This window comes from Cupressus sempervirens, chromosome 9 (assembly GCF_028749045.1).
Source record: "Cupressus sempervirens isolate cs-2001-9-10 chromosome 9, ASM2874904v1, whole genome shotgun sequence".
NCBI lineage: Eukaryota > Viridiplantae > Streptophyta > Pinopsida > Cupressales > Cupressaceae > Cupressus > Cupressus sempervirens.
Genome location: NC_143126.1, coordinates 232402617 through 232422486, shown reverse-complemented (window position 1 = coordinate 232422486; position 19870 = coordinate 232402617).

Sequence of the window (19870 nt, the reverse complement as noted above, 5' to 3'; positions counted from 1 at the left end):
ACCACCCATTGTTCTACCAAATCTTCCATCGATGGCCTTCTTTGCAAACATTGTAGACTCATCCATCTGTAATGAAGAGATTGGGAAGATCTAATATAGTTCTCTTATCATTTCTTGGTAACTTTATCTTAGCAGAATGATTAGGCCATTATTCGTTAGAAGATAATTTAGCCATTATGAGTCTAGATAAAGTAATTCCTTTGCTTGAACTCCCTTCACTTCTATTTTTGGAATGGCTTCTGTTAGAATACCTAGCTTGTAGTAGATTGAGAACTAAGACATTCTAGACTATATAGATGTAGATAAAAGTTCTAGGTTAAGGATAAGAAAATGTCTAGATTTAGAACATTTTTTCTTCAAATAAAGAAATGAGTGAGGGTTCTTGAGAGGTGAGGTAACAGTTATGCAATGACATGGACAAACTTCAAATATAAATAGGTTTTTTATTTTGGAAAGTTAAAGTTGTCATAATCAGTTTGTCTAACCTCTAATTAAAACTCTTTTCATCTAAAAAATATAGGATCATTCTAATTTCAATTGTAAATATATGAATTTCAGAAATTAATATATGGACGTTATTTTCAGATTGTATTTATTTGAAATACAAAAACAAAATATGATTAGATATTTCTAGAAATAATTTTATAAGTTTTTTAATTTTTCCACTTCTAGTGATTCGCAAAAATGTTGTAATAATAATGTATAGAAAGTGCTAAATATTTCTTAAATATATTTGATATGTTCCTCTAAAACTTAATGGAAAAAATGTTGGCACAATTACAAAATCAACAAGTGCCATGTAGTGGCTTATATATTTTGTAAGTTGTAATAATATTTTTTTGGCAAAACCATAAAATTTTTATTATATCATAAAAATATTTACATTATTTTTTCTGAAGTTCAAAAAGGGCTTGTGGATGAAAGAACTTGTAGAAAAACCTCCACATCCTCACACAAAAAAGACAACATTCTTAGCAAGACCTAATGATATCCTAAGAAACCTACTCCAATCCCCAAACCAAAAATGGCAAAGTAAGAAAGCCAATTATAAAAATATGATCATAGAACCCCCATCAAATCAAAGTTATTTTAAGATGGTAATCATTTGAAACATGAAAAAAAAATATGATTAAGTATTTGTAGAAAAAAAAAAATTTAATTTTTTTATTTGTTCCACATCTAGTGATTCATAAAAGGGTTGAAATAATAATATATAGAAGATGTTAAATATTTCTTAAATTTGTTTGATATGTTCTTTAAAACCTAATGGAAAAATGTTGGCACAAGTAGAAAATTAACAATGTTATGTAGTGGCCTCTATTTTTTGTAAGTTGTAATAATTTTCTTTGAGGGTAAAACTTTAATATTTATATTATATCATAATAATATTTATGCCATTTTTTCCATGTTTAAAAAGGGCTCACGGAGAAAAAATAAGTAAGTTATTATAACTTAACGTTTATTGAAATATATGAAATAATTTAAATAAATATAAGTAGAATATAGGTAGTAAAAGTTTGATGGAAAGAATTAACTTAAAACAAATGATCATATAATATTAAAATAATAAAATTGAAATAATTACATTAGTATAAAAGTAATGTACATAATAGTATTTAAAAAATTTATATACATTTTATATATAAATAAAATCTAAATAAGAAAAAATGATGAAGTAGTGTGAGGAATATTAATTGTAACAAAAATATTTTAGAGTCCAAATTGAATAAATTAGTTGCATGTAATTTAAGATGACTAGAACCTAGAGCTACAAGTAATATAGTTAACGTAAATAATAATAAAAAAATTTTAAAAAAATAAAAAATAAAATTATATATATATATATATATATGAGAATTTTAGAATATTGCCTCATAATATGGTTACAATTAGAGCTTCCTCAAAATTTGCTCCTATAAAACCCAAATATATTATTGCATTAAAATAATATTATTGTAATGCCCCACTCAGCAACCCAAGAGAAATAAACATAACATGTTACAATGTTTACTGTATTATTTTTTAAAGGTTTGAACAACATCAAGATAACATTAATGCCGAAGCAATATGAACATACACATCAAATACACATTAGCAATTACTGATACAGTTTCAATTCCTCAAGGGTTCCTTTATGTTGAGTCACATTTATGAAGTTTAAATTAATTAGTTTAAGTTTCAAGTACAATGTCTCATGATCATAAAGGAATCATAGATACATAATCACATAAGCAAAGCATAAGTATAACTAATACAATGAAAGTACATCTAGTTAATAACATCCACTGCACATATCGCAAGGTATGTGAGAGTAGATACAATACATTAGAATACATGATAGCATATATACATCAACTGAAAAGAAGTCTCTGAGATAAGAAATAAGAATGATAAAGGTACATCTCCTGCAATGAACATCCATCAATTGGCAATATGAGGGGGACCCAAATGGTAAAAAGACACTACCTCCCAATCATGTGGTTACCTATTCAGGCTTCCACTCCCACTGTGTAGGGAAGATAATGAACAATCCACATATTGCTAATCAAGGAATTCCTAATAGCCAAAACTACCTCAAAGGTAACACATGCTACTCAAGAAGATAACATAATCCAAAAAGAAAGAACACTCAATCCAATACCAACACCACATAACCAAACATCATACATGAACCAAGTATAAATTGAATACCAAGATCATATGATAAAGTCAACGAAAGATATACATCTCAAGTCAAGAATGTCAAAAGTACAACATCCATAAATCACCAATCATCATCAATGAAAGTAAATGACCATAGTAAACACATCCAACAATAAGTACACCACAAGAGGTACACAAAATCTATAGAGGAGACTCAGGCTACATACTAGGGAGTGTCATCACATGTCTGCTTGAGTTACCCTAGACTGGTCTCTTAATAGACCCTAGACCCTCAAGCATTGAGTTACCCTAGACTGGTTACTCTAAACCTCAGACCCTCAACATGACACATGTGGAAACCAAAAAGCCCTCTCAAGAAGACAAGGCAATCATCCCATTACCATCCTTAGTCTATACAAGCACTCAAGGCATAGGCAGGGCAAATATCTCTAACTTATCTTTTTAGTGCATTTCTCACCAAAATATTAATTACTAGATTATCACTTATTACATAACTTATAATAGGTTACCCTGGCACTGACCACTTTGGGTCCCAGACCCCTACTACAAGTCACTCCCAAGTCATGTAACTAGACAACCTCTCCTAAGAACATAAAATACAGTTGTGTCCCATACCAGAAAACCCATAATGATCAAGCTCGGTTCCTTAATAGACAACCTGAAAATAAGTAGGTTCTCCAAACCCAAGTACACATAAATTCTTCACAAAGTAAACCTCATAAATATAATTTTCAATTCGAATCACAAGACATATTATGATATCCACTCACATAAATGATATAAAAGAAATCTCACAAGCCTCTAGTGTACATCCTAGACTGGTCAACTAAATACTCATAGGCAGAACCATCATGAAAATAAACTACAACACTTCAAATGAAACACATAAAACATTCAAAGTTTTGTTAACAAAATAACTTCAATTGCATTTCAATAATCTAATTTGACCATAAGAATATATAATAATAATGAAAGACCATTTACAATTATTACTATTTAATTATAATTAAAGTTTATTAAAAATCTTGCTGAATTATATTTAAATTATTAACTATTCTTAAAATCAATAATTTACAAATCAGTTATAAGTCTCATATGAAAATCCTAACTACCCTTTATTAAAATCAACCTTATTAACCATAAATTTATACTCCATTAAATTAACTTCAATTTATCAATTATACTTAATTAAATCATATTTAAATAAATAAATTAATAATCATATTAATTTTATTTAGTTATTTACTAAATTAATAATTATCGAATAAACATATAATAATTTAATATTATTAACTTTTAATATATAATTATTTTTTAAAATTTATTAATAATTTAATAAACTACTAATAAAAACTCATAATAAAATTACAATTTAATGGTATATATTAAAACCTATGCACATTTAATAATGTGATTTCAAAATCACATACCATGCGCTAACAGATCAATTAAGGTTGGTGTTGTGATTACAGTCATCGACATATAAAAAGGCCATGTAACCCCTTTAATAGTCCTCCCCACGTCACAAGTATGTGAATTCATAGCATGTGGGAAAAGCGTCGAGGGTTAAAATGGTAAGTGGGGTATCCCCCTCCCAAATTATATATATAGCATACCATGCGCTAATGGCTCAATTAAGGTTGGTTTTGTGATTACGGTCGCCGGCATATAGAAAGGCCATGCGACCCCTTTAATAGTCCTCCCCACATTGCAGGTACATGATCTATAGATGAGGTTAGAATTTTTTTTACCTATAGATGAGGTTTCCAAATTGATTTATTTTTCTTTTAGACTTATCATACATATGAGATACAATACAATTATCCTAGATTCAGAACAAGAAGCAATAGATTCATGCAACAAAATCTAGAGAAATTGATTTCAACAAACATGAAGAAGACAAGATCACCTAAATAAAATAATTCTAACTAGGTGAATGAAAACTCAAGAACCTACCTAGTTCTGATGCTAAACCCGAATAGCTAGATGAAAATTCCTAAGAAAAATCCTTCAAGCCATGAAAAATTCCCTTTTTTTCCAAACCCTCCAAGTTGCTCTCCAAAACTTGTGTTCCTTGAGACTTGTGTGTACAATAATGCCCTGAAAACCCTCTAATATAAACTCTAATTACCTTTTAGAGTTTCTGTCTCCACCAGTTCTAAATTACAATTATTTTATTTAATTATTTATTTCATGAACAATTAACTTGCATTTAATTAAAATATTATTTTATTATTCCTTTCATGCACATCAAATGAATAATTAAATTACTTTATTTAATTTTCCACTTGGCTTCATTTTTATTTAATTTATTAACTTTTAAATCTCATGCGAACTTAAAAAATTTCTCATAATTTAATATCTTTCACATTCTAAAATTTAAACTTATAACTTTTGTTTTCAAACTTAATTCTTTTTATTTAATTAATTTCTCAATTAATTACATATAATTAAATATTAAAATGTCATAATAATTTTCCATTAAATTAAATCATTAATTTAATCTTTTAGTTAGACTTAATTAATAGAAAATTCATCAAAGCCTCATAAAACTACATACACACAAAAGACTCACAGGTTTAAAAAGGGTAGATAGTCTGTTACGAGTCCTCCTTGCAAGACAAGTATTCTACGCTATGGCTGGGATTAAACATGATCATTGTCTTCCCATTCTCACGATTTGAGTATTTGTGGGCACACTCATCCTAGCAATTTAGGGAAGTCAATGCCTGATACCTACATCCAACATAAAAGATGAGCATGTATATGTATATAATATATATCTAAACTAAACAGGCAATGGTAGGAAGTGGTGCAACATGTAGATCCTGACTTACAAGTGACTACGACTCCCTCCTTTAACCACATCAAACACATTGGACAGAAAGATAAAATAAAAACATGTACCATACGCATGCAAGTATGGGGTAAGTATCATAAAAATCACAAGTCTAACATCAAATGCCCAAATACAATAATGCATCTCTATCAATACAAACATAGTCATCATTAAAGACATCATGTTAACATTTCTATGATAAAAGCTACATTTACTAACTAGGAATTATCAAGACATCATTAACAACACGTGAAATGAAATCAACTAAGCAATTATAACTGATATATTTGCAATCCAGGTCATGAAATAATATCATAATATGTAAATCTAGTATTTCATAAACTAATCAATGCATAAAATTGGCTTAAAAGAATTCGGCAATGATAGAAAAAATGTGAACTAGGGGGAGGCACTTATTGATTTTAGAAATTTAAAAATTCACATATATGCTTTAGAAAAATATAGATTGATAATTAAAAAGAATATATGCATCTAATTGGTTGAAATAAAATATATTAGCCACTAATTAAGGAAAAGTGATTGCAATAGTATAGCATATGACAAATAGAATAATATTGATCAAAGTATCATTAAATAAAGTTGTAAGTAATTAAATTTTTCTTCTAAATTGATAAAATTAAAAGTACTTATCGATCAAAAAAAAAATTGGAGGCCACATTATAAGGATCGGATTGAAATGTTCAAAACAATAAAAAAAATATGGTGTGGAACCTTAAGAAAATAACCAGGTCATGTACAAGGGAAATGCATTTCTAACTGCATACTATAAAGGAGCACAAAGGCATAAGCTCCAATTCAGCTAAGCAAGTAAATAACCAAAACCAACCTCTTCAAATCAGAAAAGCAATATAATTCATTATAATGAAAGCTATCAAAATATAAGAGTAGAAGACAATAATAACTAGTAAGAAAATTATATAATATTTTTAAATAGAATTCAAAATTAATTGGGAGAAAAAAATAAAAAATTATTTAATATTGATTAATATATAATCAATAAATATAGCATGGAAATTTCATATCCAATTTTTCATTATTTGAAAATAAATTAGAAGTTCTTGAAGTATTAAATAGCAACCATAAAGATGGGGGCCTGACCCAGAAGTACAAAAAGGTTGAAGAATCAACTAGAGATTACCTCCCAATTATCTACCCACCTAGTGCCATGAATGTATTCTTCAAAATGGTATTCAGTAAGACAAGGATCTATTTTAGATTCTCATTTCTCTGATATAACTTATTTTATTAATAACAAAATTGTGTACCTTCTATTATACATGTGTTCTTCAAACATATGTTTAAAGAATAGTTCATTGATAATCTTGCCAAACATAAAATTATCTTATATGCAAGAAGAGCTATCTTACTGAAGTGTCTTGCACACATTGAATAACTAGAAATAATTTATAAATGATAAATAATTAACTATTGAAGATGGAAAGAAACTATCACCTCTACTATGCTGAATTTCCTATTTAATCCTACAAGTTAACCTCTTATTTATAATTTAGTTAACATTTGGCTTATGTAGTGTGATCTATGACTGTTTCAAGTAATATACTATGCAAAATACATCAAAAAAAAATTCTTATAAAAAAAATCAGCAAATTCCTAAATTACCTACTCATCATTATAAATGAGATTAAACTAGTAAAAATAAAGCTCATGTATTAAGGGATGCCAATTTTATTCATGATTTCATAGAGAATACAATTTATAAGTTTCTCTTCATGAAATGATTAAGTAACGACGAAATAGATAGTAAAAAGATATTAAATAAAGAGTTTTAATTTGTTCTTTATTATGAAGTAGTGCTTGAAGAAATTCATATTTTGACTGAAAGATTTTAAGTACCTAAGTAGTACATTGGATGTGCTAATTGTTCATTCTAGAGTTTCTAGGATAAAATGTGTGGCATGAGAGGAACACCATGGACCCAACGTTGATTTAGAAATGTCTTCTTAAGTTTTGTGATGGGGGCATTATAATGTGACATTTAGAAATTTCAATAGTAGGGTGTTTTGTGAACTATCAATAGCATTTGACACATTCTTTTGATAAAAAGTTGACGATAGATATATTTTTCTAATAATCTAAAAATCTTCTATTAGAATGGTATCAAAAAAGGATGCATAGCATCTATTTTCCCTCAACATTTAATTCGTTAATGCATTAGTAATATTTAGGCTATATATTTGAATTCTGCATATTTTGAGTAAACACATGTTGTATTATATTTGTGTATGCAAATAAAAAATTGAGGATACTACATTTTTGTCATTCTATATAATTTATAGAGCTTTAAATATAAAAAAATATGTTTCATCAATTAAACTAAATAATCTCATTTTTTGTAATCACTATTGGTGGGAGGATAATAAGCTAATACAAATATATTTAAATGTAATTTCATTGATATATAATGTATATTGATTTTGTTGTGGTAAATGTGTTGAGATATGACTATCTTAACTTTGAAGGTTTTTACCAAAAAATTACAAAAAAATTAATTTTTTTGGTAGATTTCTACATGTTTATGCATTGGAAAAGGGTGTATGAGTTGTTAGAAATGTGCCTTGTCGATCATAAAATATAGGAGGGCCATTTTAAGAGTATAGATGACTCATTATATGACTTCTATGAGGGTCTAAACTAGGAGACAAAACTATGGACGAGATTTATATTTTAACTTGGTTGTTTTTCCCATCTTGGAATTACAAATGTCATTTATATTTTAACTTAGTTGTTTTTCCTATCTTGCAATTAAAAATGTCAATGATTGGCAACATGTGGCCTTGTAGTTTTTCCCATTGTTTTGTGAATTCAAAAGTGGTTACCGATACATAAAATCACTATATAAGTAGGGCTTGGGGAGTACTTTGTGTCACTAAGTTTTGTTTCTCAAGGTAGGTTCCAAAAGGCATCTCTTTGAGTTTGAAGTTGTGTTGATGCTTCTATAAGGACTTGCATTGCAAGTGTATTATAATTCTATTGATTTGATAACGTATTATGCAAGTTTCTAAGAGTGGGATTTTTGTCCTATAAGTGGTTTCCTCATAGTAATCAAATTTTTATGTGTTCATTATTATTTTGATATATTTTTAATACATTACTTGTGATCTTTTGTGATACTTAAGCTAAAAGTTGCATAGTCATTGTCTCAAGATTATAATAGGTGGTGTTTCTGTGTAACTTTTCTTCCTATAAGTGGTATCAGAGTATGGCCCATTTTGGTTCTATTTGTTAGATACAAGATGTTTTGAGCTAATCAAGGTTCATGTGGGATAATGTGTAGAGTATTTCATTTTTTATTTTTGGGATTGAATTGTAGCATAGAATTATTTCTAATATTTTACAACACTCAACACACAACACGCTACATCTATGTTTTTTTTTTTTTTCCATGAATTTCCCAATCACTATTGGTTGAAAAACCTTCAAACATTTGGCCAAACCATCTAAAGTTCCATCAGACTAGCCAAGGTAAATAGGCCCTTCTTTCATCTCCTCTAATTCACATACAATGTTATCAACGGGTACATAGATAAAATTGTTCCCATTATTTTGAAATAGAGAAGTAGTGGCTTTTCTCTACCAAAATTTTTGTGGGCATCATGAAGTACTCATTATTTATAATACAAAGAGATTTGATACCTAGTGTGTTGAAATTCCATATTTACTTTAAATTTGAGAATCGTGCATTGATTTCTACAAGAGATGGGAAATTCGCGAGAATGGAAATAATGGCTTGTGTTGGAAAAACATTATTGAGTCTTAGTTGTTTAAAGAAGGGATTGGGAAGATGTAACATGGTTCTCTTATCATTTTTTGATAACTTTATCTTAGCAAGATGATTAGGCCATAATTAATTAGAAGATCATTTAGGTAATGCAAGTCCAAAGAAAGTAATTCCTCTACTTGAATTCACTTCACTTCCATTTCTCGAATCAATGTGTTAGAATGCTTAGCTCATATTGGATTGAGTGCCAAGATATTTGGTACTTTACAAATGGAGATCATGAGTTCTAGGTTAAGCATAAGAAAATGACTAGATTTAGAATATTTTTTCTTCAAATAAAGAAATGGGTGAGAGCTTTTGAGAGGTAAGATGAGAGTTATACAATGATATGGATAGATTTGAAATATAAATAGGGTGTTTCTTTTGGAGAATTAAAGTTGTGGCAATCAATTTATTTGAAATTTTAATTAAAACTATTTTCATCTAAAAAGATGGGATTATTCTAATTTCAATTTTAAATATATGAATATTAAAAATTATTATATGCATCTTATTTTAAGATTCTAATTATTTAAAATATGAAAAGAAAATATGATTAAATATTAATAGAAATAATTTCCTATATATATATATATATATATATATATTCCACCACTAGTGATTTACAAAAAAAGAAAAAAAAGTTGAAATCATAATGTATTGAAGATGCTAAGTATCATTTAAATGTATTTGATATGTTCCTGTAAGACTTAATGGAAAAGCGTTGGCACAATTGTAATTTTAAAAATTGTTATACGCATCTTATTTTAAGATTCTAATTATTAAAAAAATGAAAATAAAATATGATTAAATATTTATAGAAATAATTTACTATATTTTTTATTATTTTCCACTTATAGTGATTGATAAAAAAGTTGAAATCATAATGTGTAGAAGATGCTAAATATTTCTTAAATGTATTTGATATATTCCTCTAAAACTCAATGAAAAAAATGTTGGCACAATTATAAAATTAACAGGTGTCATGTAGTGGCTTGTATTTGTCATAAGATGTAAAAAAAATAAAAAATTGCAAAACTTTATTATATATGTATTATATGATATATTTTTTTCAAAAAAAATTGAAGTTCAAAAAATGGTCGTGGAGGAAAGAACTTGTAGAAAAATCTCCACATCATCCCCTAGAAAAGATAACATTCCTAGAAAGACATAATGACATTCTAAGCAATCTACTTTAATCCCCAAACCCAAAATTGGCAATTAAGAAAGATGATTAAAAAAATATAATCATAGGGCCCCCATTACATTATATTTATTTTAAGATTTTAATTAGTTGAAACATGAAAAAAAAAAATTATTATTAAATATTTGTTGAAGTAATTATTTAAAAAAAATTCTTCCACTTCTAGGGATTCACAAAAGAGTTGAAATAATAATGTATAGAACATATTAAGTATTTCTTAACTACTTGGTTTTTTCTCAAAAACATAATGGAAAAATAAAAGTTAGCACATTTAAAAAATTAACAAGTTCCATGTAGTGGTCTAAATTTTTAAGGGTAAACATTTGATATTTATATTATATCATAATAATATCTACACCATTTTGTCCCAAGTTTAAAAAAGGTTCATGGAAGAAAAATAAGTAATTCTTATAACTTAAAGTTTATGAACTAAATTAAATAAATATAAGTAGAATATAGGTAATAAAAGTTTGATGACAAGAATTGACTTAAATGAAATGGTCAAATAAAATTTAAATTTAAAAAATAAAATAATTAAATTAGTATAAAAGTAATGTATAATAGTATTTAAAATATTTATCTATATCTTATATATAAATAAAATACAACTATGGAAAAATTAATGAAGTAGTGTGTGGAATATTAGTTGTAGAAAAATATTTTTAGAGTCCAAATTGAATGAATTAGTTACATATTATTTAAGATGACTAGAACCAAGAGTTATAGGTGAGATAGTTAACCTGAGAGAGTTGAACTATACATATATTTTAATATATGGGAGATTTTTAGAATATTGCCTCGTAGTATGGGTACATGTAGTGCTTTTTCAAAATTTTCTCTTATAACACCCAAATATATTAGCCAATATAATTGCATTAAAATAATATAAATCATTTAAGAAATTAAAAAATTCACATATATGCTTTAGAATGATATAGAGTGATAGTAAAATAATTAAATATTTGCAGCTTATTTGTTGGAATAAAAAAATATTAGTCACTAATTGAGGACAAGTGATTGATATAGTATAGCCTATTACAAATATAATAATGCGGTAAAACTATCATTAAATGAGGTTGTGGGTAATTGATTTTTTCTTTTAAATTCATAAAATAAGAAATATTTATTGATCAAAGAAAAGCCTAGAAGCCACATTACAATGATAAAACTACAATTTGTTAATAACACAATATATATATATATATATATATATATATGTATGTATGTATGTATGTATGTATGTATGTATGTACGTATGTATGTATGTATGTATATACATACATATATATATATATATTTATGTATATACATATATATACATGTATATATGTATATACATGTATATATGTATACATATATATATATATATATGTATACATATATACATATGTATATATATGTATACATATATACATGTATATACATATATACATGTATATAAATACATATATATATATATATATATGTATATGTATGTATACATATATATATATATATATGTATATATGTATACATATATATATATATATATATATATACATATATATATATATACACATATGTATATATATATATATACATGTATATGTATGTATACATATATATACATATATATATATATATATATATGTATATATATACATATACATACACATACACACACACACACACACAGATATATATATATATATATATATATATACATATACATACATACATACATACATACATACATACATACGTACATACATACATACATACATACAGTTTGGAAGCTTAAGAAAACTACCTCCATGCATAAAGGAAATGCATTTCCAACTACATACTATATAGGAGCACAAAGGCATAAGTTCCAATTTAGCTAAGAAAAACCCAAATCAACCTCTTCAAATTGGAAGAAGCAGTATAATTCATTCTAATGAAAGCTGTCAAAATATAAGACAAGAAGACAGTAATAACAAGTAAGAAACTAATGTTATATTTTCAAATAGAAATAAAAGTTAATTGTGAGAAACAATTATTAATTTTATTTGATATTGATTAATACATAATTTAATGAATATAACACTGAAAAAATTGATAGAGAAATTTTCATCATTCAAAAAACAATTAGAAGTTTATAAGAGTGGATTCAAACATATTTTGTTGTTCTTTATATCTAACTTTTTCCTCTATTCACACTCTTAGCCCACAATAATATGGAACTTTTATCTACCAATGATGTCACTATTAACAAAGAAGTCTTCTCCCATGTATCTAGGAAAAAAATATGTCGGTCACATGGGTGATATTCAGTTAGATAGTAATCTACCTTCTTTTGTAATGGAGTTCATTTAGGGCCTTACAGTGTGATTATCTATAAATAAACTAGCTATCAGTTGTATTTATAATTGACACACTAAGAGATGTAAATACATACACACATATTAAATGAGACTATTTAGAATTTTAAAAAATAACTTAGATCAAAAGAAATTTGAAAACTATGGATCTTTTTTTTAATGACTTTTCATATTTATTCTACTTGTCCATCGCACAATAAGGTACCATTTCTAGTAAAATGATAAATTGAAAGCATGCACACTTTTTATCCTTAGGTACACTATATTGTAATGTTAAAAACTTCCATACATTATTGAAAATCCAATAGTAATAGAAAAAATTATAAACATATGTTTTAAATATCAATATAGTTTTTCTTAAATGTTGTAAATGGACAACAAATGGTTTCCCAACTTTGACATGAGCTTTACTATATGTTTATTTCTTAAGATGTAGTCAAACCTTCTTATTTGAATAAATTCTAAATAGTTCCATCTCCATTACAACCCACAAATTTGAAGATGTAATCAACAAAAACTTTCCCACTAGTATTTATTGAGCACGAGGGTGGTTTCATGAGTGAATCACATCGTTTCCATCTAATTTATATTGATCTTCACCTACAAAGATCCTATTCAATTAATATACAAAATATTTCATGTATGTTTGACTTTAAAAATATGGAGATTTTGACGAAAGTTACTTGATGAGAACTATTAGTTATAGTAGATTTGTATAGTTGTTTATCCTTATGTAAATATTTAGAAAATAATGGTTTTACAAACTAATTAGTTAGATTAGGGACAATTATTTTTTGAAAAGTGGACTCCTTTTAGAATAAACAAGGAACTAATTTTGTTATTGGTTATTGGTTTGTTTTTAATTTCAACCGTCAATTGAGAATCAGTCTCAGTCATTGATTTTTCTATGAGAGTAGTATATAAGGGGGTCCATGGGACATTTGGAGAACATGAGTTGGAGAAGAATTGCAGTGTTAGCAAATAATCTTGCAATGTTGGCAAGGAAATAGTGATAGCATTAGGTATAGTAGTGGAGGAATATTAATAGGAGAAATTGGGAGGTTGTTAGATAAGTGTCAATAAGAGGGGAAGAATTTTGTATCTCTTGATTTGTTGAAGTTAATATAATTCCTTATCTGTAGACCTATTTTTACCTCAGGGACTTTTCTAGGGATGATTGCCCTTGAGAATGTTGTGTCTTTTTATTGCTGATTTCTTTTAGTATTTTTGGTGATGTCATAGTTGTGTTATTTTTGAATATTAGCTATGAATTAACTTTTAGCATTTAAATAGTTAGTTAAGATGGGAGATTAATAATCAATTATTACTGTAGTAATTTTTACATGGTATCCAATCAATGTTGAGAGTAGAGAAGAGTTTTCCTAGGAAACAAAATAAGGGTTTATTAAACCTAACTTTATTTTTTTAGATTTATTACTTTTATCCCTTTAGATGGTTTATGTTGGTTTGAGAGATCAAGATAGATTGGATAGTGTTTTAAATTTTGGTCTCTAAAGGCAAAAATTTCTTTAATGTTGGAAGAAAATAGTACTAGGGATTATGTTACAATTTTTATATATGTATCTACAGATGTGAGACATGTAACATACAAGAGGAAGAATGTCAAGGAGAGGAGGATAATCCTTAATTGCATCAAGGATCATATTGTTCCTTATATCTCAGAGCTACATATGGTGAACAAGATGTAGGATACAATTTTGAATATGTACTAGAAAGCTACCACCAATAGGAAGATGATACCTAGAGAGAAGTTAAAGATTATCTAGATGAACTAGTGAGAAGACATCACAAGTAACCTCATAATTCTTAGATTGTTCAAGGACAGGTTAGTAGCTATTAATAAAATTTATTTTTAGCTAGATTTTATTTTCTTTCACCTTAGAAACACAAAAGGTGAAGAAGGAAAGATGAAGAGTTCTAAAATAAATGATCAAGGTTAAACATGAAAATGGAATAAGATGTATGAAAAAATTGAATTATGAGCATTGTCATGGTTTCACAAATCACAGCCATTATAAGTCACAAAATGGGGTCCACTAGCTTCAAATCCCCTATGACACTTCCATTCTAGAGCCTTGGTCATTTTGGACCCTCCCTAGATTTAGTACAAACCTCAGTCTTGGACCATGAAGGATTGGGCAGTCAAAGAAAAGAGAAAAAAGCTTAATATATTGACTAATTCTTTTTAAGTTCTTACATGCACACCTTACCCTGCTCTAGGGATACAAACATGTGTATTCCCACACCTTCCATATGGAGGTGTGCACAAGGATTTTCCCCCTAGGCCTATATAAGCCCACTCACACTTTCTTACCTTTCCTCACTTCACTTTCACCTCCAGTCAAACACTCCACCTCCCAACCTTGTCACCCTCTATAGCCATGCACATAAGAAAAGAAAATATCCAAGAGGTGTGCATGTACATACCTTTGCAAAAAACCCAAAGCACTAAAACAATATAAAAGAAAATAACCTAAGAAAAAGGCTAAGGCACTCTAATCAGGTGGGTTCTCTGAGGAGGAGATTGAATACTAAAAATGATGCCTCTCCATAGGTTCTAGAGACCATCCATGAAGAAGATGATGAGGAAGATGTGGAATAGATAGAATTTGTCCCTTTGAGATAGAGAACCCATTCGAGTAAAACCAAGGAGGAAGAGAGAAGAACTTCTATTCAAACACGTCCATCTACTCCAAGAGAGCCTATCCAACTATAAACTTCAAAAGATGAACAAAAGAAGTTGATGGTGGAGATGGAGAGTGAAGGAACTCATGTCTTTGACCTCTCAAACATTGATTTCTTTCTACTGGGCAATGAGATGGTGAGTGACAAGATAGGAAATACTCCCATGAGTGATCCATCAAGGAACTATGGGTACTCCATCACCACTATAACAAGATATAACCACCATTTTGGATAAAGGGTAGTAATTCCACCTCCTCGAGATACACAAGTAGAAGTAGATGGTCAAAAAATTGAGGAGGGAGAGTACCAACAACTTCATCCTAATGAGGTATCAAAGGAGGGGAAAATATTAGAAGAGACTCAATACAATACACTAGATATAGAGGCTAGATCCTTAGCCCAATAGAGAACATAAACTCCTTCTAAACATCTTCCTTGATATGAGAGGAATCTAGAGTGGGGTAATATGAGAAAGGATCCTACTTTAGGACCAACTTCTTCAGCCATGTAGATTTCACCCATGTGGACTACACAATCATGGCTAAAGAGGGAGCTCATATTTTGATAGAATAATAAATTAGATCTTATAGAAGAGTAGGGAATGAAGGAATTACTAAAAGCAAAAAAAAAAATTGAGCCACCTAACAATGATACTAGAATACTTTCCTTCATCATGAAGAATTAAGATCAAGGCCTTCTAGTTCATATTTCCATTCCTCCTCCTCATGCTGACACCAAAGAATTGACTCTTAAATATTACCACATAAATGAAGTCATGCTAGGAAAGAGCATATTGGACATGTCCAAAGTGTTGATTACCATGCGCCTAGAGGAGGTATTTCAACACATGGATCAAGATGAATTAGAATTAATAACACTACGAAAGAAAAATGAGCACTAGGAGGTTACCTAAATGAATTAGTTGGACCTATTGACTTGGAAAATCTAGAGTTCTCTCTTGGAGTTGCACTAGGAGGAAGAAAGGTAGGGCTGCAAATATGACACATTTTTGGAATCATGCCAACAATGGCGTGATAGTTTTTAAGAGAGTGGATTGCAGATAATATAAGATAATTTAAAATTGTTGGACACCATCCAATCAAATGTTGATATGTTGGTTTCTAAAGTGAACCAAGGTCTTGTGATAATTAATAAACTACATGCTTGGGTCAGAAGTACTAGATGCTAATGGAAGTATATGCTATAGAGGAGTTGGATAAGCTTAATGATTGGATAGAGAATATATTGGTAGGTAAGAATTTATTGAAGGATTACATGAGGGAATCAAATGGATAAAAGGAAAAGCTCAAGAGTTATTTTTGGAAGTGGAAAAGTATCATAAATCCACTAGCTTTGAGATGTTTGAGAATGAGAAAAAAAATCAGCTTTTTGTGGTGCCATTAGTAGTCCAACAATTGAGAGGAACTTTTGAAGATGATTCATTAGAAAATGATGTCAGACAAGTAGTCAGAACTAGACACCAAGCTTGAGGATTTTGCAAAGAATCAAATAGAAGTTAGGAACTACTGACATATAGTAAAGAGTAAGTGTGAGGATTTAGACTTACTGAAAGCTAATCAAGTAGTAGAGATAATAGATAAATTCTAGAATAAACATCCGAACATCATTTAGGTATAAACGGGAAGAGATCGTAGATGTTGGAAATTTGGTTTTGACACTTAGAATATAATTTGGGATTTTGGAGCCTATCACCAAGGTGCACATGTACACTTTTTACGGAGGTGCATCAATAGTTTGGAAGAAGAAATAGTGCACTTAAAATTAATTTTTGGTTCCTAATTTAGAGAATTCCATGCACTAAAAACACATTTTGATAGTAATTATAAATTCTCATAAACACCTAAAGAAGGTCGAGCTTTCATTTTTAGATCTTCTATAGACTTATAAGTCACCTCACAACTTCCTTCTTCTTACATTGTTATTCTTTCATTCTTTTGTGTCATGTAAAGTCTCGTGAACCCATTATTAAATATAAACAATGGTGGAGACCTAATTAGCACCATTTAGAGAATTAATTTATATATAATTAGATTTTTTTATTTAGTTTTTAGCATAATTTTTCATTTCAAGAGCTCTCACTCCTAACACAAAGGGGTAAGATTATTATAAATATATGGCTATAATATCTACTCCTGGCCTTTATTTTGATGCAATAATATATCCTATTGGTGGTCTCATCTTAAGAGTAGTTATTCTTGCTAGAGTATGTTACTTTTGTGAATATTCATAAATAATAATGGAGCAATTGGTTTTATAGTGTTGTTATAATTGTGTGATCTTTTAGTTCTAGTGTTTTCCTTGTGCTCACGAATTCCATTGTTGTGATGAATTGGAGAAAGGATCATCTTTGTTCTTGCATAACATTTTATCTTGTGAGAGAAAACTTTCCATGGACTTGTGATTTGATGAAATGTAAAGAATCTTTTGCTTTTTATGGAAGTTACCATTGATTATTGCATTAGTGAAGTTGAGGAAGCATTTCTCATAATTTCATTGGTTGCCTACCTAGATCCTTTTAAACATTTAATTTTTAGATGTCTTGTTACCTTGGCTTATGTCTGTTAGGAATTTTCCTTTCAGTTATTTTATTTAATTCTCCTGTTACTCTATCTTTTTTATTTTCTTTTCAATCACTTGCTTAAAATAGGAATTCATATAGTTGCATCAAAAAATTGTATTCAACATACAACAAAAAATTTAAAAAATAAATGTCTTTTTTGGTTATATTTCAAATAGAAATAGATTGTGCAAGTTAGTTAGAACTAGAAAATGCCTCCCCATTAACATACACATTTATCTTCAATTGAGTTACCCTACAAGTTGAAAAACCCACCCAGAACCTTGGATTTGGTCCCATGATAATCTTTTGAAGAGAGAGATCCAAAAGGATTTATGTCATTCAACATCATGCAAAATGAAAGTTCAACAAGCATGATGAAAATCTCTTTGAATAATTTTCTTTTCCATGAAGGGAGATGTATCCCATGTTCATAGTAATCATAGCTGCATTGCAAGGTCCAACAAAAATATATAAATATAGAGATAGGTAGATAATACACAAGGTGAATATTATTAATATCATGATAAGGTAATTTTTTTATTAATATGCAAGTTAGGAAATCTAAATACTGATACAATCAAATTCAAAATTATTACACTCATTTAAAGTATTAAATTTGAATTCACCATATATGCAATAAATTTATATAATATGTTCATAATTGTTGATCTCAGATTGATTTGACAATTGAGTGTCAACACACTTAAAGATATTTACTAAGTTCATGTTGAGCTAGTTATATATGCCCAATATAATATGTATAGATACCGAGTTGCAATAAGTGTCAAGTCAATCAAGTGTAGAGTAAGTTCAAGTGCTGAGTGAATAGTTCATTTTGAGCAAGTTCAAGTGCTAATCCAACAAAAATTATAGTAAGTGCCAAGCATTAGTATTACCAAGTGTTGAGTAACATAGAATGGACTTAGTTGTTTGTAATGGTACAAACAACTATGTAAACCATTTTTTTTCCAACTAATGGATAGATCTCAAAGTTTAGAAGATAAGATTGAATCTATCTATTTTTCATATACAATCAACATGCTACCAATCAAAAAATTGGAAAGGTTGAATTGTAAAAAGGATGGATCTTAGTTGTAGATTCATATCTAATCCTAAGTCACAAAAATCTTTATAAAGATATTAAAACCTCATAATTCATAGATCAAATTTGATGCATGAGAGTGAAGAATAGAAGGTAGAAAAGGGTGAATTAATTCAAAGGCATTCAAGGTGATCTAGAAGGATAGAATTGCAGAATTAGTTTGCATAACAAAGGATCAAGGATATAGCATTTTCATATTAGATTAGAAAGGATCAAGATAGACAGAATTGAGATTTGAAATTAGCAATACAATATTGTAACTTTCAATATTAAAACATTATAGTGTTACTTTCTAACAAGTGTATTAGCATGGTGAAATCCTTTCGACTAAGGTTTACTTAACAATCATTGTGAACTCCTTTAACATGGTGACATTCCAAGTGAACGTTTATAAGTCCTTTAAATAGTTAGACTTCTAATAAAATCCTTTAATAGGGTAGGATCTAACTATTCTTTGTGAGCCTTTAGTAAGGTAGGCCTTTTACAAGGTAGATCATGATAATGGTCAATAGGTGAACACTTTATTGCTGCAGTAGTGAAGGTTTGTGGGTATCGTCCTCAACCCAATTTTACCCTCTCATTTGGAGGGTTTCTAGGTGATCATATCTAGTGTCAATTATTTGTGTGGATGCA